Source organism: Ostrinia furnacalis, unplaced genomic scaffold (genome assembly GCF_004193835.3).
Source record: "Ostrinia furnacalis isolate ACB-3 unplaced genomic scaffold, ASM419383v2 OfSCF3746, whole genome shotgun sequence".
NCBI lineage: Eukaryota > Metazoa > Arthropoda > Insecta > Lepidoptera > Crambidae > Ostrinia > Ostrinia furnacalis.
This window is the reverse complement of record NW_021133985.1, coordinates 528,443-549,501: the sequence shown is the minus strand read 5'-3', so window position 1 is coordinate 549,501 and position 21,059 is coordinate 528,443. Positions and strand designations below refer to the sequence as shown.

The 21,059-nt window shown below is 38.3% G+C and overlaps 1 protein-coding gene, 1 long non-coding RNA gene and 4 other non-coding genes across 6 annotated transcripts in view; 3 read left to right on the top strand and 3 right to left on the bottom strand.

Moving 5' to 3' along the window:
* The window catches only part of NGR-A17 (neuropeptide receptor A17), a 70,726-nt gene extending 64,633 nt beyond the window's left edge, over positions 1 to 6,093 (bottom strand). The window contains exon 1 of the mRNA XM_028312107.1: positions 5,901 to 6,093. The gene's annotated coding sequence lies outside the window, so the exon portion shown is untranslated. The remainder of the gene's footprint in view (positions 1 to 5,900) is intronic.
* A 6,978-nt stretch (positions 6,094 to 13,071) lies between these two features.
* On the top strand, positions 13,072 to 13,143 carry TRNAH-GUG (transfer RNA histidin (anticodon GUG)). Its single transcript has one exon. It is a non-coding gene; the product is annotated as a tRNA-His (tRNA).
* A 1,516-nt stretch (positions 13,144 to 14,659) lies between these two features.
* Positions 14,660 to 15,446, bottom strand: LOC114358205 (uncharacterized). Its single transcript, XR_003656363.1, has 3 exons — positions 15,011 to 15,446; positions 14,798 to 14,922; positions 14,660 to 14,714 (listed from the first exon to the last, which is right to left on the bottom strand). It is a non-coding gene; the product is annotated as an uncharacterized LOC114358205 (long non-coding RNA).
* Positions 15,447 to 16,546: 1,100 nt separating this feature from the next.
* TRNAH-GUG (transfer RNA histidin (anticodon GUG)) lies at positions 16,547 to 16,618 on the top strand. Its single transcript has one exon. It is a non-coding gene; the product is annotated as a tRNA-His (tRNA).
* A 1,832-nt stretch (positions 16,619 to 18,450) lies between these two features.
* Positions 18,451 to 18,522, top strand: TRNAH-GUG (transfer RNA histidin (anticodon GUG)). The gene has a single exon. It is a non-coding gene; the product is annotated as a tRNA-His (tRNA).
* Positions 18,523 to 18,755: 233 nt separating this feature from the next.
* Positions 18,756 to 18,827, bottom strand: TRNAH-GUG (transfer RNA histidin (anticodon GUG)). The gene has a single exon. It is a non-coding gene; the product is annotated as a tRNA-His (tRNA).
* Between the last annotated feature and the right edge of the window lie 2,232 nt (positions 18,828 to 21,059).

Here is a 21,059-nt window from a genome sequence, read left to right as displayed (position 1 = left end):
AACTATCCGTACTTAATACTGCTCTTAATAGGAATAAAGCTATTTTAGTTATGAAGAAAAGGTTTTTAAAAAGCATATTGACATTATATTCGAGTTTGCTAGCTCTATTGTGACTGAGCGCACAATGGAGATTGAAAAATAAAGTGGTCCTTTGTTACTTTCACTGTATGAACAAAATAATAAAAATCTAAGCCCTGATTTATAGAGGCTTTATTGATAATTCATCTTTATAGAAGACAATACATAATATTCTTAAAATTGTATTATTAAGTATTCTTGAGATATTTGTATTTTAAGTTCTTCTGACTCTATAAGTAGGCACTTAGTTCGACTACAAGAATCGCTAGCAATAAGAACTTGCTTGTTTTATTTGCGACCATTAAAAATATACTTGGAGTGTTCTTTTTACAGCGGACACTTAAAATTAGCAATGAAAATTTTTGAGGTAGAAATTGGATGGGTTTTCATGTAATAGCGAAGGGCTGTCCGTTTAAGGGATTCATGTAATTATTTCAGTCCAGTTTCTATTATTCCACATACATTTTTGTTGTATATTATGCGACTGCCTCCTTCCTATGAAACTAAAATTTGCAGAGTATCTTTAGTCAGTTGAAATAGGTCCTAGCTATTTGCTACAAAAAAGTTATGTCTGATTTGCTTTCGACAATGCAATGTCGCAAATAGGTAACATTATAATAAAAAGCAGTATATTTTTATTTACCTCAGAAAATTGTGAGAAAGAGAATCCTCGCAAAGAAAATTTCCCTATAAAGCAATTGTTGACGCAAAAAGATGAAAATAGTGCATTTGAAATCCATCAAATGCAGTTGTTTGCAATGCTGAAGCAACTTCCCGGGAAGGTTTCCGTTGCCGACTAACCCGAACGATTGAAATGTCGACCGAGTACTAATAAAACTTTTCAAATGTTTTGTGAGAGGTTTCAATAAGAGAAATTATGCATTCTACATCTACATTTTAAGTGAATTCTTGAAATAAAATAAAGAAGTAGGTAACTCACAAAAGAAATCCAAAATACAATTCACTCTCATTTGGTTTAATGTTATTGAATAACAACATGCCATGTATCAACGCTCTCAGCATTGACACACTGAAAGAGTTTTTCTTTCAATATTTTCCGCTGAAGCGTCCGGATTGACGCTTCACCCCATATGATTTCATAAAAAAGATTTGTAAAAAAAGACCGAATTGATGCCACATCTGTGATGTGGATGTGTCTATTACGGTTACTCTTGCCTTATACATATTTATGTAGACCTACTCGTAAGGACAGGACAGTCCTAGACATTTGTCATTTTGTGGTAGAGGACATCACTCTACTACAAAATATGGATTTTCAACTTATGTCTTAGTACTTATGTGGGTTATTATGCTGTCGACTTACAAACGCTATTCTACTTAGTCTATCTAGATCATTGATTCCCAAACTTATTTGAGACGAGCCCCCTTTCGACCATACAAAAAATTCCGCGCCCCCCCTCCTCCAGTCAAGATTATTTATTAGTCGTATCGAGCAGTCTGGAATGCATTCTCTCAGCGGTCGCAGGTTTTTTACAGATAACCCGCGCCCTCCTTTAAAGGTCTTTACGCCCCCCCTGGGGGGCGCCCCCCCCACTTTGGGAACCAATGATCTAGATGCTTATCTATAAGCCGATTGTACCAAGCAATCCATTCCAGAACCCGCTTTATAGCTGAAAACGCATTACAATAGAGCCGTAAACTTCGCATTAATGCGCTAAATGCATAGTAATTAAGCTGAATTGAGTCATTACCATGCATAGGATAGTTGCCTGCTCGTTTAGATCGGCCTTGGCTTTGCAAGTAGGTCGAAGAAATTACCCAGATACAAAGAGGTTATGGATATAGTTAAAGAAAAAAATGCTCAAAAAAGACATACACCCGTATTCACAAACGATGCGTGCTTAAGTGAAACCAAATCGAACGCACAGCGTTGAATAGAACTCTGTGATTGGTTCGTGTGTCACCCTGTGCGTCCACGCGCACTATGAGACCGCACAGTAATGTTTGTGAATACGGGCAATAGTCACTTAAGAACATCATTTACATAAATATTAAAATAGATCGTTCAAAACGCTTACTTGCTTGCTTGCTTTGCTTCATCAACTGGCGAAAATTGTAACACATAACAGCAAAAATAAGAAGTACTCTTAGGACGTGAGTTATTAAATTTTGCTCGAAATGCAACTACACGAGCTGCACAGAATGGAAATGTAATTTGTATTATGTAGCTACGACATTTCATTCAATTCGAAATGTTCACGCGAATGCACGTTCTTTGAATTTAAAAAAAAAATATTGTTTAGCCGGCAACTTACCAAACAGCGGAGAAAAAATCAAATCAGGGTTTGTAGTGAATAAGTAAAACCACTTTAAGAAAACAGCGTTCAGTTTTTAAAAGGTTTGAAGGCAAACGCATTAATTATGCAAGTCTTCTGTAGATGGCAATGCAGTGATCGATTTATTATCATCAGTCAGAAACAAGTTCGTTTGCCTCTTTATAATTAAAACAATGATGATATTAAAAATATGTAAGGTGCCCCCGAACAATTTTGTTTGTTAAAAGATAATGGATAGAAAATAAGGTTAGAATTTAGGAGTTTTTAATCATTGGCAAAGATTTTCACTTCTCAGAAGCCATTACAAACCCTCTTCAATCAATTTGGTAATAATTGAACTCCTCGACCCTTATATGATTAAGACGCATTTTCTCTAATTCGAGGAAAATCTTGAAAAGCACCAGAGCTGTTTATACATAATGTATTAAGTCGCCCGTCTCTTCCTGATTGGGCGATAAATCCCGACCCGTTGGGAGCAGCGCGGTGGCCAATTATCAACGCCTCGGGCCGTCACTCTTTTTATTTTATTCTCTTTTTTTAAAACGGCACGTGTAAGGACAGTTTAAAATACAAGCCTTTGCCTATTGCTCTACACGCAATCTTCGCAAGTTAGGTATGAAATTAGCTTAGTTTGCAAGTTCGTAAATATTACTTTCATGTATATGTGTACATATACATACCTTCTATCTTCTACTGCTCTTGGAAATACTGACAGTGACCAAGAAACTAGCAAGTATTAATCGAATACCTGAATTGCGTTGGGTCGACAATTTTGACTTAGCCCCAACTTTGACTTTGACTGTCGCGTTGCCAAGAATATTCGGACATGTTTTGCGGCCAAATATAGCATTCAGTAGAAACGTCCATGATTAATGTCTACGCCATTATTGCTTTCCACGAAGACCCTTGTTACACCATTCAATTACGTAAAAGAAAACACGTTCTGTTTTCGCACACCCTTTATACTAAATCAGAGTTTCCCCTTTTTCGTCACGTATCGCAACACCAAGCACACCCAAATGAGGCGTCCCATATGTGAACACAAGTATCCCAAATTGCGTCCCGTAAGGGCCCATATTTGTTGCTGCTCGGTACGTGACCGACGAGCTGAGATTCAGATAAATACACGCTCTTTTCGGGTAAAAGTGACAATTGGGACGTTAACAAGGCTGTGGGGTATGCGGTTGGATACAACCACGCGTGTCATTCGTGTGGTTAACTTTCCATTATGGGTCTGCCAAATGTAGTGTATGAAACAATGTTTCATATTTTTTAAACCCTTATATTCACAAAAACTCGAGCCCCTGCAAATCACTAATATTTTAGTATATCTGTCAACATTCCTATGCGAAGATTCGCTAAACAAATGAATTCCTATGAACACCATTTTTAAATGAATACGGGCGGGGCATTTTAATAATTTGTGCTCAAAATTCATCATTATTTGATTCCATTAAAGGAATGGCGTAATGATAAACAATGCAAAGCTTTGAATTTAACTTCTTTATGCCTGAATTATATTCCCTTCCACGAAAATAATTTTCCTGAAAACAGGTAATGACCCAAAATCTTTGAGTTATTCATTCTGCGTAAAACAGGAAAGCTTACCTATCAAATTGATTTTATATTTGTGTAGCGTGTTTAAAGTGTCTTAATCGAACATACAAAAGGAGAAACTAATTTAGCCGATAGCCGAATGGTGAAGGTGTCAGGCCGACTCGTGATCCGAGGAACGCGGGTTCGATCCCCGCCACCGCTCGACTATTGTGGTATTTGTGGTGAACCCACTCGTAACACAAGCATATTTAGCTTACCACGAGGGATTAACGGGATAACAGGTAGTAACAGTGATGGAAATAAATACATAGATTGATTAAACAATGTGTGTCCCACCGAGAAATAACCATAAAACTCCCTGTCTAAAGAGCCTCACTCTCTTACTACACAGGAAAGAGTTACCAACCTACCCTCCGGAGTTGTTAATTGAGAAACACGCGTTCCCTGCGGTCCAGGATTTATTACCCAATCAGGACAACGGATGACTTAATACGCATTACGTATCCACGGGTGTCGTCATTAGCTCTCGATGTTAATTAATTTTAGTGTCGACCCCGCTCCGATTCGTGTTGGGTAATGAGGTCAAAGGTTTTTATCCCAAACAGAAATTAATGGTAGTACATCTAACAAATACTACGGCATCTTATGGGGTGGTATTAGATGTTATTTTGCGACAAAGATGTAAGAGTATAGTCTGATATGCTGACATAATATTTATCAACAGATCCAAGAGGACCAGACACTTTTGTATCCCATCAAAAACAATACTTGTCAAAAAAACCAAGTCTCGCAACTCAGTTGTTCTACGGTAAAAAGTTGTGAGATCCATGTAATACCAAGTCCAGGCCAGGAAATCTTTAACGTTTTACATAAATTATTGACTTGGCCATCGCACTAAATAATTTAATTTACACGTGTTTTCATGCGATGGCCAAGTCAATATATTTTCTAATCATTCAGCCTTCTAGTTTTATCCACAACGAAGTTACAGGCAGTCGAAAATAGCCTGAATTGCTTCGAGAAAAGGATGGTACGGCCGTGCCGCTTGTTTGCTCGACTTGGTGGGGGCACTGCCGTGCCCCCAGATTGGTGGTTAGAATTAAAGAATGACGGTTAATAATGATGTGATATAAATTGTATCATTACCGAAGGAAGAAATGACATGATAATTAGTCTACTCGTAATATTTATGTCATTGTTACGCTTCAGAAATGTTTATCATTTACTAGCTAGGCTGTTAAACAAAGACTTATTTCCTTTGTCACAGTAACATCAAATAACATTTCCCCTTCAATATTAGCCGAAAAATGTATCAAAATTGTCTACTCATGATTGCAATATGTCAGTGTTCCCAATAATATTTTCGGTAGTGATTTTTTAAGCTTTATCCTTATTGACTTATTTGGAAAAGGTTTGGGATGGCAACGAGGGTAAGGAAAACACTACTTCACGTTGTATTTTGTTTCAAAATACAAAAGAGGTGAATAAAGATGGATGGGTAGTGTTGGTTGCATAGCACAAAGCTACACATTCGTTTATTTACTTAAAGTAGAGAACGTTTGTTAAAAAAATAATGCAGGTAAAAAGTTTTCTTCAGAACTATATTAAGAATTATTAATAAGTTCTGTCATTTGATGCTTTTTCGATTTGAATAGGAGCTTGATAAAAACTAAAAAAGATTTTGATCATGAAAGTATTTGTTAATAGGTAGATAATTATTTATACCTAATACACTTTGATTTCATATCTTTCTATGTGTTTTTATTTCATTATGAGCTTTGATAAATCGACAGATCGTAACCGTTATCATTTGGATATCAAAATACTATAATTCCACGAATTCAGCACTCGAGGATTAGATACAGCTGGATCACCATGGAGATTAGTATACAAATACACATAATTAATTAAATAGTCATCAAAATTAGCCAAACTATCATTAAAACTATAAAACTAATTACCACTTACCAAAAGCATTCAAAAGGGACATCGAGCTCGTTACCAAAACACAGATTCCAAATCCACAGAAGTATCATTCATTAAAAAACAAACGCATCAACGTTGCACACATTCATGAAACACAAACTGTACCACTTGCACGATGTTTTTTTGTTTAGTTTAGAGTTACGTCCGTATCAAAGACGAGCGACGTAGGGCGGGCGGCGTGCGGTTCCCACCACGTCCGTTCGCGCACTGAAAAACGTCCGTAACTGAAGCTGCGAACGTAAACAAAGCATTTGAGATATCGTCTGTCCTGTCTTTAGTAAGCTGTAGTTTAAGCTTTGTGTTTGTGGACGCATTTGGTCGTAATGTGTTTGTGTAATTCGCCGAATGATAAACGGACTGATTTTGATATTGTAGCAAGTTTTGGGTTTGTTTAGGGAAGGTCACTTTATATCGTGTCCGTTTGGGCTTTTCAATAAATTCTTCCACGACACTTTGCAATGTATTTGTCCTTTTATATTATGTTTAGTAGTAACTCGTACTTTCACAGTTTTAGGAAATTAGTGAGAAAAAATACCTAAGGATAGAGTCGGGCATATTTTTTACTCGTTTAAAACGTATTTAATATAACCGATAAATAACAAGTTTTCCAATGTAATGTAATTTCATTTTATATGCGAAATATTCCTATAAAATATTGGTAAGTACTTACTTCAGTTTCCACACTATTTAAATTCCAAGGACGTATTCTTTTCGGAAGCATCTTCGGACGATCTTTAAACTTCGCAGTCAGCGCTTCGCACCGATCAAAGCCAAGCCATGGCATAAATTCTCAAGTGTTGCATAAAACAGTGAACAGTTCAGATTCGGGAGATCGTCACCAGTTTTACAGTCGCTTGCATGTCACAGCCAAAACTTATAATCGGTCAAAACCACTATTGACTGCAAAAATCAGTCAAAAGTGATTTCTACTGATGCCCTTGGTCAATATTACTTTTGACTGATGTCCCAGTGACCAAGGGCGTTAGTCAAAAACACTTTTCAGTTCAAAAAATCTGTCAAAACGTGGTTTCACCCGATATAAAATTTTACCAATCAGTCGAAATTCATAAAAAGTGTTATTGTTGTTGTTGACTGGACAAATCAGTCAAAAGTGATATTGACCAAGAGCATCACTCAAAACCACTTTGGACTGATTTTTGCAGTCAAAAGTGGTTTTGACCGATTATGAGTTTTGACTGTAGCACATATAACGACTTCGGGGAACAAGGTTAAAGTGTAAGTTGCATATAAACCAAACTGGGTTATGCTAGTAGAGTTCCACGCACGTAACCTACTTTTGACTTTAATAACACAAAAAGTTTGATAGAAATGCAAGTATCCTGCAAGCAAGATTATTATAGATATCAACATGTAGAGAAGTTAGTCCATTCGTTCGTTTCAGCCGAGAGACGTCCACTGCTGGACAAAGGCCTCCCCAAAGGATTTCTACAAAGACCGGTCCTGCGCCGCTCGCATCCAGGTGGCAGGAGAACCAGAGTGACTGACATAGCCCGCAGAATCGCTAAAATCAAGTGGCAGTGGGCGGGGCACATAACTCGTAGAGCTGATGGCCGCTGGGGCAGGAAAGTTCTTGAGTGGCGACCACGAGCCGGAACACTAGTGAAGGTCGCGGGAGGTGCCTAGTAGTACATATTTTATGTTGCGTGAATCGTACTATGCTGAATCATACTTAGTACCTACTTGGATTTTTTTTTTGTGTAAATTATTGTCATTATGAAACTACAGAATCATTTTTTTATATTTAAATAAAAAGCGTTTACTCGTCGTCCTTAACGTCTAGTAGGTATCTACATAATTTAGCCAAATAATCGTTTATTCATACGGCATTCATCCTTTTAAACTGATATCGTTTGTAATGTAAATGTCATATTCCTTACAATGAAAAGCAAACACGTTTATGTAAATGTGCCGTGATTTATTGAAGGCAGAATTTGATATTTGATTTATGCCAACTTTAATATCGGGAGCGATTGTTGGTATCAATCTTACGTCACGCAGCGAGTGCGGTTGAAAGGCTTTGTGAAGCGGAAATCGGTTTAACAGTGCACTTAGGATTGTAGCACGAGTTGTGGGAAAATGGAAAATATTTGCATTAGTTGTTATTGGAAATATTTTATGAAAGCTTTCTGTGTGCGTTGCGATTTATGTTTGAGCGCGCGGATTTTATAAAACAAACTTTTTTAGCCAAATGTAGTGTTTAATAAATGTTTTTTCACTGAATTTATAACACAATTGCTAAAGTTAAAAATATAATGCTAATATTTATAATTATGGCAGACACAGTTGAGGTCACTATAATGTTATTCAAAATTAAAGCAATACAGTAAATAGTTGATCTTAATAGGGATCAAAACCTCAATGAAATTATTAGTTAAAAAGTTAGGAACATTTAACTTCAAGCAATGATTTGGAACACACCTGTCGCATTCAGGATTATTCAGGTTAATTTACCGATGCATTCACTTAAGAAAGTAAAGCTTTGACCTTTAGATGCTTTTACCATCTACTCGTGCTTCTGTCGCCACGTGCCACTTTTCATCAGGCGCATCGCCCACTCGCTTCACTGAAAATCTAAAAACGCTTCCGTCCGGGGAACCAAAGCTTCAGTGAATCGAATTCCATTTAGTAGTAAAAACATTTTGCCGTAGCGTATGATAGAAGAATTTATGTATTGAATATCCAATATCCCTCTGCAATGCAGTGTGTGTGTCATATGCACCTACTTTCTTTGGATGATTCAATATTTGGTGACATTCTGCAAGGTTTCCACAATCAAAATCAAAATCAAAAATATTTTATTCAATTTGGACCACAAGTGGCACTTATGAACGTAAAAATATAGTAAATAAAAAAGGTAGGTAGCACTTTAAATGTCTCCTTATCTTTTGGGCCCTACCAGCGCTTCGAGACAAGCATATGGCAAGTGCTGAAAAGAAACGCCGGAACAAACTCAGTCACTACAATTACCCAAGCGCTGCCCGCATCCAGGTGTTTCCCGCGACATTCACTAGATCGTCGGTCCACTGATTCGGTTACATTGCGTTTTAATTGTAAAAGTGCTTTTTAAAAGCGTACTTGCAAAAATTAAATGAGTTTTATTAGTTTTTCCGGTCCGTGTTCACTGTTTTGGGACTCGAGATCTTTTCTGCAAATACGGTAGATATTTTCATATTTTATTCTCAATAATTTTAGGTATTAAGAAACTCGTAACCGCCCACACTTCATACGTAGGTGGTAAAAGCATTTGGCGAATCGAATCCAATGAGCCGTTATAATGGCGTGATTTCCACATATCAAGTTGAGACGGTAATTTAATGGGACTCTTAGGAATAAATCTCCTTTAGGTTCCTATAAAAGGCGATCTTATAAAAATTGTCTTGAGGCCCCATTTCGTGTTTGCAGAAAATAGGGTACATTTAATTTTCTTATGCATCAAAACAACCAAAATTGAATAGTTGTCACAATCTGTTTAAAATTACTTAAAACGCAGATCCCTTGATGAGGTAGCTCAATACATTTTTCAAATACCTTAAAATAACTTGCATTTACTTGTTGGATTTTCATTGGAATTCAAGCTGTAGTTCCTAGCTACATAGAAATTGTAGGAATGCGGGAACTAGATGTGGAAATAGTCCACTTTTAGAAGAGCTATGTAGTTACTGCACCTGCAAAATTCGTGGTATCAATTGTATTGTGAATTTTTTGAATTCTTGTTCCAATTTCCCTCATTACTTATATAAACAATAGCGAATTTATATAAACATTTACTCAGCTTGTAGAAATATATGCGATAATAGGTAATTAACACACTCGCCTACAACAATAAACAACGAACGCGGAAAGCCACGGGTCGTTATAAAAATAAACCGTAAACCCGTTGCTGCTGCGTTTTATAGAAAACCGATAGTGTTCTGCTATTAGCCCGTAAACAAACATGCTATAAAAGTGGGAGCTTTGAAAACATCCGGCTTAGCGGCGAACTTTGGAGTTAAGCCAAATGGTTAAGCTCAACTTTGTGTCGGAATTGGAATGGTTTTCACATAAGTCCATCATATTCCATTCCTACTCCTTCGTACTTTATTTCTCACATTTCTTGCGTATTGCAAACTTTCTGTTGATTCTGAACTTCAATATCTCGTCTCGTTCTTAATTCCCAGTTATTTCTTTTTTCTGTCTGGCCATTACACCTTTTTTTCAATGCTGATAATAACATATAGCGAACACGTAAGAGTACTTACAAAATATATGCTTTATAGTAGCTATTTAGATATAAACGCACCGTGAGACGTCCACACAAGGTGGACCGACGACCTCATAAAGGTAGCAGAAAGGCGCTGGATGCAGGCCGCTACCAACCGGGCGAAATTTAAATCATTGGGGGAGGCCTATGTTCAGCAGTGGATGTCCTGTGGCTGAAATGATGATAATGAGATATTGTAGGTTTTTTTAATTATGTACCTCGATAATATTTCACCCCGCCTTGTAGTCCAGTATCAAGAGTAGGCGCACACCGTTGATTTTTAGTTGGCCGATAGTTGTGCCCGATTTTAATTTGTATGAAGAATCGGCCAAATCGAATCGGCGTAGTGTGCGCACTCCCATACATGCCCATACTGATCAACTGCCCGACTAAACTATCGGCCAACTAAAAATCAACGGTGTGCGCCTACTCATAATGAATGAACAAGTAGATATTCTAAATATACATAATCTGCCTATATCGATACACAAAAAGGAGCAGTACAAAGAAATCTTTGAACGCGTCAACACCTTGTTCTAATAAACATCTGCTTTCCTTTGAGGGATATCCCAATTCTTACACTCTATTATTCCTCGGAAAATAGCTTTGTACGCGAAAATTTTATTTCCTTTGTGAGTTAACTCCTTTGTCACCGTTCGCACGTTAATCCCTATTTATTGTGTTTCGCGGGGGTGAACGAAAAATGCTGAGAAGCATCGAAGCGTGAATCTGACTTGAATTAGAATAATGGTTTGGTCTCCGAGTTAGGCCCGATTCAACCAAACTTTTATCCGAGAGTAACTCCTGGTTTAACTGGTACATTGACAGTTACAATATGGAACATATTATGTAAAAACTGACGATTTATTCCGAGATTAATATTTACTCTTGTTTAGTCGATTCCACCCTTAGTCGATTGTATTATTTATAGAGAACCCAAGCGGGAGTAATTGAAGTATGTAGATACCTACTTTACATTTTACATTACTATATTCAGACGAAGACACGGGGCAGATTTCAGGCTTACTTTTTGTGGTTGCTTGTGTGGTTATTTTTACGTCCCATTTCCAGAGATAAAAATAAATAAAACAACATGAGAGCCTAGGCTTTAACACTATCGTTAGGCTGAATAATGTATCACACTATTCGGGTTTTATTGTTCGCTTTTTCGGTAATTCATTTTGCGAGGCTATTTCAGCTGAGATTGAGAAATGATATCCAATTTTCAAATATAACGCGTGGTAAATGTATGTAACAATTTCCAGTATATCAATTGCTAAGGTGCCCCAGTATTTAGATTGGCAGTCATTGTATAAATATATTTCCTGAATAAACAAGCATTTGTGCATTACTCAAGGATACTCTAAAGCTAGACGTTATAGACCCTACAGTTTAATAATATCACTCGTAGTAACTATAAGTAAATATTCAAATCGTTCTTCGAGTTTAATCGATTACTATTCTCAAGGCATAGACCCGAAGAATATTTAATCATAATTATTTTAAGTCTTACTTAAATGCAAATTCCAAGAATACGTAATAAATAACGCTACTTTCATATATGGTTCGTTGGTTATTCGATATCAATTCGATATCTTATCAATACGATCGAGTAATTTGTCGCACGAGTGACTTTGGATTTAACTTTATCCAGTCCAAAATTAAAATCGATTCTATTAGATAAGTGCCTTTTTGTTCTTGTTTAGTGAATTGTTTTTTTATCAAGGACAGAATCACGGGCGTCGAAACTTCATATTGGAACCCATTCGGACAGATGTGATGATATTTAGGCTACTGGACAGCTTTCAAAGTCAAAAGTCAAAGTCAAANAAAATAAATATTGTTTCAAAATCTGCAGCTTTGCCCCATAGCATGATTCCATATGACATTAGGCTATGAAAGTAGCTAAAGTAGACTAAGCGAGCTGTTGAAACATCGGTTAATGACCGTATCCTTTTTATTGCAAAAGCCGCTGAGCTGAGCTTTCCCGCCAGAGTTTCTATATGGGGGCCCCACTGGAGTTTTGAATCCAGGGTAATTCCCAGAAATACAGTAGAGTCTACCAGATCGATTGCATTATTATTAAGTTCTATTTGTGTACTAACTGTTTTTACGTTAGGCAAAGAGAATTTTATACATTTTGTTTTCTTTGCATTGAGTTGTAAATTATTTGTAGTGAACCAACTTAAAACTCTTGTTAGTGCATTATTTACATCGTCAAAGTTATTTTTACTTCTATCGATATTAAAAATCAAAGATGTGTCATCAGCAAATAACACGATTTCGCAAGAGTCCTTAACAAAATATGGTAGATCATTAATGTATATAAGAAACAAGAATGGACCCAGAATGGACCCCTGCGGAACTCCCATTTTCACAGGTGACCCAGAAGACAAAACACCATTTATGTCAACTTTTTGAACTCTAAAGTTTAAATAGGATTGTATTAAATCCAAAGCCGAGTCCTTTACCCCATAATAGTGCAGTTTGCGAATTAGCGTTTGATGTTCTACGCAGTCAAAAGCTTTTGAGAGATCACAGAAGACCCCTAGTGCATTTTGAGAATTCTCCCAAGCCTCGAAGATATGTTTAAGTAGTGCAACCCCTGCATCGGTGGTGGAACGACCCTTGGTGAAACCATATTGTTCACTTTAAAACAGTAAAGATAAAAATACAAAGGGAAAATTCTACGAAAACAACTGCTTCAGTATTTTCTTTGTAAGAGTTCTCGTAAAAATAATACAATAGGTACGCCGCCGACTACAATGACAGTTATTGCAACCGCGTGCGCAACAGCTGCGACTGCGAGTCTGTTACGAAAGTGCTTGGACTGTAGGTACCACCATTTGAACAAGGTGAAAGATTTCGACCATTCAAACACCAGCCCCGACAGCCGTGATCGTCTAGTGGTTAGGACCCTACGTTGTGGCCGTAGTAACCCAGGTTCGAATCCTGGTCACGGCAGTGTCTCACTGTCACGGCAGGGCTATATTTTTTTATTTATTTAATCTAATACAATATGGGATAACTGGCAGTTGTTGTGTACGCATTTTATGTCATTTTCACTGCCTTGCAAGTTTGTATAAGCTCTACACAGCAAATTACCAAAGGAACTTTAGACATTCTGTAGGTTGATACTCTGACGGGCATATCAGTTACCGATATTTGTCGGCCGTTTGGTGTAGTGGTTCGAATCGGACTACTATTCCGGAGGTTGCGGGTTCGATTCCCGCACAGTACAAACATTTGTGTGCATGAACATATTTGTTTGTATTGGACTGGGTGTTTTCTATGTATAATATGTATGTATTTACAAAAGAAAAAAAAAAGTATTTAAGTATGTTTATATCCGTTGTCTAGTACCCATAGTACAAGCTTTGCTTAGTTTGGGGCTAGCGACGCAGTGTAAAATGTCCAAGGATATTTATTTTTATATTTATATTTATATTACCTTAGTATTTGTAGTAGATACGAACCGGTGGCACATCAAAGCAAACCTTCTTTAGTTGAGACAGGTGCGATTTTGAAACCAGTCTAATGTTTTGGTGGCTCTAGATGACAATATGAACTATGCCTGATGATTTGGTACGTGTTCCACGCGATTGTCAAAACAATTTTTATAACATAATATTTATCACAATATCAAACATGATATTCTGTTCTATTGGTCTTGTTCACTCCTATTTTTTTTTTAAAGATTATTACCAATTTGTATTGCTCAAATTACTAATAGTCCCATTAGCCCCTCGTGGTAAGCTAAATAAGCTTGTGTTACGAGTGGGCTCACCACAATAGTCGAGCGGCGGTGGGATTTATTTAGATGCTGGTAAGTGAGACAGAGATGGATATAGCATATACATAGTTGTATGACCTGTATGTATGTACACCTGACCGAGAGGTGAGAACGCAATTTTCACAGGTAATTGAAAGCAAATCCTCCGATAACCAGACTATGTTCGAAGGGTGTGTATATCCGAATACGCTAAAGTAATCCGTATTCGCGATGATCAAAGCTCAAATTTTAATGGACGGCGATTACGTATGATACTCAACGCGTGGTGTAAAATAAAAGAGTGAAAAGTATGTTACCAATTAAAATAAAGCTCTCAGAAAGATTTTTTAATCTAGGATTATTCTAGAGCCTAATCATCTTCTTCTTCTTCCTCGGTCCCTCACTGATGAGGATCGCGATCACAGCTAGAGTTCCTTCACAGACTGCGGTCATAAGCTGTGTGGACCGCACGATGCAAACTCCCGCCCACGAGGCTCGGAAAGCGCAGCGTGGGACGTCCACCCACAAGTTGGACAGATTACCTCATAAAGGTAGCAGGAAGGATCTGGATGCGGGCCGCTACCAACCAGACAATTTGGAAATCATTGAGGAAGGCCCATGTTCAGCAGTGGACGTCCTGTGGCTGAAATGGTGATGATGAAAGAGCCACAATTTAAAATCACTTGATAGCTACTTCAAGTTAAAAAATTTCAGATTTGCTGCCACACGGTGTTGGAACGACCTGCCACCTCCTTTGCGCAACCTGCAAACAAAACACACTTTTAGATCACATGTCAAGAAATACTTGCTCACGTCACAGAGGGCAGATGGCATTGTATCGCATACCTATATGTCGTCGTCGCGCTTGCAGGGGTTGACGGGTCGATCCCGCCGTAATTAACAGTCAGATGGCTTATGGGACAGCTTCAGCATGGTCGCTTTATCTCTCTCGGCCGAAGTCTGGGCGCGCCCTGTGGAGTATGATCACAATGATGGTTGATCTTTGTTGTGCGATACATGTTACACGTGCTTTACTGGCACAAATTACTTTGGACTCACCAGGGGACTTTGCGCGTCGTGCTCGCCGTAGTTGCTCGCTCCTCTTACTCCATTTAATAGCATCTGCCCTGCAGGACGTGTGTCACATTTTGCACCTCACACCTTTCCGGTTTCCGCCGTGTTTTGTTTTGTTTTGAGACGCTTCGCACAGTGAAAATTTTCGCATCAACATTATAGAACGTATTTCGTATCAAATCAGAAAAACACAGCTGAACACAGCGTCCTTTCGCTATTGACTTTTTCTTTTTTTTTTATTGTTCTTTTCTCTTTTTTACGGTCCGAATCAACACAACGACAGGTCGGCAGTCCGAAGCCGCCTCACAGATCACATAAGTGTTATAGTTATTTTTTATAGTGAAAACGTTATACCGTTTTTTTATTTTTTATTTAATAATTATACCGTTAACTGATTGTGTTCTGGTCTCGTTATTTTGTTTAGTGCACTTGGAACAATTGTGGAGTTTATCTTTATAAATATTTTGTAAACGTAATATTTTAGGTCTACCTTTTTTTTTATATTTTGTTTTGTATTTATGTAAATAAATTGATATTTTATTTTAACAGCAGCGCCCTCTGTTGCGCGTCTTTTTGCCAGGAAGTGTTACGAACCGACACGAATTTTATTGATAAACTTCGTCACTGTCAAAAGGACGCATAACTGGCGTAATAACCCCCATGTTGGTACCCGCTGAAAACCAGCTTCGTGACTTGACGACTTGTGTGTGTCATGTCACGATTTTCGCTGAGCGGGCGCCTTTTCAGCATGGCTTAGTAATATTTAACCTCTGTACATGTATGCACATAAATGTTAATGCTGAATATAGGTATTCTATTCTATTCTATTCTATTCTACTGCTCCCATAACTCAGCACTGACTGAGTTAAGCCTATAGTAATTTCTTTGACACTTTTTTCTGAGTTTCACTTTTTACAGAAATCTTTAGATTGATAAACTGATACCGATTAAAATTAAGCTCTGAAGCTGGTGAACAAGTCAGCCTTCACTTGCTTGTCTGATAGCCATGTCTCTAGGAACTTTTCGTTCAGGATTTTCTTTGATTGTTATCGTGCCGTGCCGTATGATTTCAACAAAGTACAATAGGACCACCTTCACTCTGAGTGACGTTAAAAGCGACTAAGGGACGAATAGTGTAGAGCGAGTGAGGCCAAATCGTCCATTTGTCTCTGATAAACTAAAGAGTGACTGCTCTTTAGTGGAGATAAATGACTAGATAATGGATCTTTAGGTTGATTTACATCACTTCTTTAAGTATCTTTCGCGTGCCACTTGTCATTGCCTATTATTGTTAGCATCTATGAACTACTACAGCGGTCTCGCTGCTCAGATACCTAATGCAATTTTTTTTTTTGCTTAGTTTTAGTTACATCTTATAATTTTATAACACTAATTAAAAAGTACGCAAAAAATTTTAACGACCGCAGCGACGCCTACGCAATCCACATTGCGGTGAAAGTGGTCCAGTTTTGTGATACAGTGTCCCAAGCAATTAAGGTGCCTTCGCCACCAGCCTCGGTAGCCGTGATCGTCTAGTGGTTAGGACCCTACGTTGTGGCCGTAGTAACCCAGGTTCGAATCCTGGTCACGGCAGTGTCTCACTGTCGCGGCGGGGCTATATTTTTGTTAAAAAATAATATTTTCCTGCCATTCCAACCCAATGAAAAATTAAGCAGATACATTAATGTATGTAATTGGATAATATGTAGTAATTGTAGACAAACATTTAGTTCGTTAGTCAGGATCAAACAAATGCTTGCGTGTTCATTATTATACAAACACAAACACTGACTTAGTTTATGAGATACCTACCATCCCACCAATCTTGTGTAATCTAAGGATTAATTATTTACACATATTAATTCACATCCCTTAAAAGCCAGAGTTGATCAGAGTTCTGGTCCCAGGCAAGCTAAATTGTGCTTTTTCAAAAGGCTATTAAGAACTCTAAATATTTCGTTATCTCGTATCTTAACGTAAAACGAGCTATTCTAAAGAACCGCTCTGTCATCGCATCTGTGTTACCCACTGCAATGAGTGTGACATGGGGCCAAGCCTTTATTTTAACAAGGGATTAACGAAATTACGCTCAGCCGTCTTTTGTCTGTCTTTTAGTAAAAATCAGTCAATTTTATCTCTGACCTCTGAAAGATTAAAACTGCCAGCATTATGTACACTTTTTGCTGGGATTTCATTTTATTAAAAACGTATTTTACGGGTTTTAATATTCGAATACGCAATTATTCCTCTTTCGAAAGCCTTAATCAAAAGATGATTGAAGATTTCTGGAGGCTTATTACGTCAATATCATCGAATCTGCAGTAAATAATATATTCCATCAGGCTATACAAGGTGTCCCAGAATGGGTGAATCAAACTGCTAGGGTAGGTAGCTGTACTAATGGACTATCCCTAAAAAATATGAAATAAAAAAAATTGAGTTCGGATTTGTTTTTAAATAAAGTGCTCTAAACTCGAAATCTATTCTTTATTTTCAAAAGTTTGTTTACAGATAAACGAAGCGATCATGTACAATTAATATTAGTAAGAAAAAAGTACAAATAAACTCCAAACGCAGCAATTATAGCCAGATACTTAGGCAAAGCTGATTTATTTTCACTTTTTCAAAATATTTTTTTTGTATCCTTATGCGCTTTATTTTTTCCACATATTTTTTAGAGATAGTACATTGGTAGAGCTACCTCCCCTATCAGTTTGATTCACCCATTCTGGGACACCCTGTATAGGATGCCTCGTAGGGACTCCCTCTCGTGGCTGAACCTTGAGGTCGGGGTTGATGCGAGAGTCGCACTGGGTTTTAGTCAGCAGGCTTCTAGATCATCATCATCAGGTCGCTTATTTATCTCCACTGCAAGAACACAGCCTAATTTCCCAGAAGCAAATCGACAATTTGCTGGTCAGACTCAGCATCATCATCATCATCATCATCTCAGCCATAGGACGTCCACTGCTGAACATAGCCCTCCCCCAACGCTTTCCATGTTGCCCGGTTGGTAGCGGCCTGCGTCCAGCGCCTTCCTGCTACCTTTATGATGTCGTCGGTCCACCTTGTGGGTGGACGTCCCACGCTGCGTTTTCCGGTACGCGGCCTCCAGTCCAGAACCTTGTCCGCTGGTCAGACTGGATAGAGAAATCTAATATGAACACATTTGTATCTTGGTCGCCTACGACTTCCACGGGCAGGGTGTGGTCTTATTCTAAGTCGGCTTATGATGTATCGCATATCGATTTAGGCGTCCAATATTCGCGTGCCGATGATTTCCGCGCTGCAACAAAACGATTACAGCCGGCTTTGCTTCACTTTTTGCAGCCGCTTGCGCAACCGTTACGAATTTATTACGGTAACGTGGTCAGCTCGTTGGAATAAGGTCCAATATTTTACTTATTCAATCACCAGCCCCGACAGCCGTGATCGTCTAGTGGTTAGGACCCTACGTTGTGGCCGTAGTAACCCAGGTTCGAATCCTGGTCACGGCAGTGTCTCACTGTCGCGGCGGGGCTATATTTTTGGGAAAATTTCCAACACGACGGATCAACTAGCTTTAAATCAACATTTACTCGATTAAATCCCAATTCTAATTTTTATAAATCAAGGTTTTAGATAATAATACCAACGTAAATATGTCTATTTCCTAAAATNGGAAACATTAATTGTTAAAACAACAACATAATTAATATAAAAATATAGCCCCGCCGCGACAGTGAGACACTGCCGTGACCAGGATTCGAACCTGGGTTACTACGGCCACAACGTAGGGTCCTAACCACTAGACGATCACGGCTGTCGGGGCTGGTGAATGTTTGGTTGAATTCTTTCAGCTGATTCTACAGTTGAAGCAGTAACGTAACCGATTTGTTACGGTTGCGCAGGAGGTTGCAAAAACTATCGCCTAACTGTTGTTCAATTGTACTTTTTATTACATCTCTTTTCGTAAAGATCTAACTAATCAAATATGATCGTCAATTAGGGCTATATTTCACCGGGACACCATGGCGGCGCAACCAGTCGCCGTTACCAAAAAAATGTATACAGCTTTGCGCAACCAAACGGACACCAGGTGAGTAACTCTCTATAGAGCTGTCTACATTTTGTTGGTAGCCGGCGACTGGTTGCGCCGCCATGGTGTTCCGGTGAAATATAGCCCTACATTTTGTTGGTAGCCGGCGACTGTTTGCGCCGCCATGGTGTCCCGGTGAAATATAGCCCTACATTTTGTTGGTAGCCGGCGACTGGTTGCACCGCCATGGTGTCCCGATGAAATATAGCCCTTAGTGTCAGTACTGTCTCGTTATTTTGTTTAGGGCACTTGGAACAATTGTGGAGTTTATCTTTATAAATATTTTGTAAACNATTTATTTATTTATTTATATTTATATTACCTTAGTATTTGTAGTAGATACGAACCGGTGGCACATCAAAGCAAACCTTCTTTAGTTGAGACAGGTGCGATTTTGAAACCAGTCTAATGTTTTGGTGGCTCTAGATGACAATATGAACTATGCCTGATGATTTGGTACGTGTTCCACGCGATTGTCAAAACAATTTTTATAACATAATATTTATCACAATATCAAACATGATATTCTGTTCTATTGGTCTTGTTCACTCCTATTTTTTTTTTAAAGATTATTACCAATTTGTATTGCTCAAATTACTAATAGTCCCATTAGCCCCTCGTGGTAAGCTAAATAAGCTTGTGTTACGAGTGGGCTCACCACAATAGTCGAGCGGCGGTGGGATTTATTTAGATGCTGGTAAGTGAGACAGAGATGGATATAGCATATACATAGTTGTATGACCTGTATGTATGTACACCTGACCGAGAGGTGAGAACGCAATTTTCACAGGTAATTGAAAGCAAATCCTCCGATAACCAGACTATGTTCGAAGGGTGTGTATATCCGAATACGCTAAAGTAATCCGTATTCGCGATGATCAAAGCTCAAATTTTAATGGACGGCGATTACGTATGATACTCAACGCGTGGTGTAAAATAAAAGAGTGAAAAGTATGTTACCAATTAAAATAAAGCTCTCAGAAAGATTTTTTAATCTAGGATTATTCTAGAGCCTAATCATCTTCTTCTTCTTCCTCGGTCCCTCACTGATGAGGATCGCGATCACAGCTAGAGTTCCTTCACAGACTGCGGTCATAAGCTGTGTGGACCGCACGATGCAAACTCCCGCCCACGAGGCTCGGAAAGCGCAGCGTGGGACGTCCACCCACAAGTTGGACAGATTACCTCATAAAGGTAGCAGGAAGGATCTGGATGCGGGCCGCTACCAACCAGACAATTTGGAAATCATTGAGGAAGGCCCATGTTCAGCAGTGGACGTCCTGTGGCTGAAATGGTGATGATGAAAGAGCCACAATTTAAAATCACTTGATAGCTACTTCAAGTTAAAAAAGAGGTCAAATCCAGACTTTAACGAATCTCGCAGACTTTGAGTAAAACTTGTTTCTTTATCTTTAATTTCTTTATTTTAATGAGGCAAAAAGGGAGCAAAGTCAACGAACTTTGATTTTAGGAGGTACACTCGAGATCGTTAAAATCCTTTTAATGCACGTGGATCACATTTAATTACCTATATTTATTCAAAACATGTTCCCGTACGATACTTATCCCAGATCGCGGGAACAACCAGGNACCATTAGTTGAATATTAAATAACTTGCAAAAAATATTTAACCTCTAAGCAAGTAGTTCCTTAGTAAAATTGTTAAAGTCTTTACCTGTTTGAGTAACATTTTCACCCGTCTTGACAAAATCCGCCATAACTGTTTTTTTTAGTGTTTCCTATTGTAAATTTTAAATCTACTGTAGGTACATTGATCTCGGAGCCATCTACTTAGTCAATTCAAATCTAACTAGAGTGATTCAAAGTCAGAACCTGACAATATTATTCTTAAAGCGGGTAATCACTACCAGTGGGCAATCACTCTCTGGTTTACCCTATAATGCGTCGTAAATGTATGCTAAAATCGCCAGTATATCAATTGCTAAGGTGCCCCAG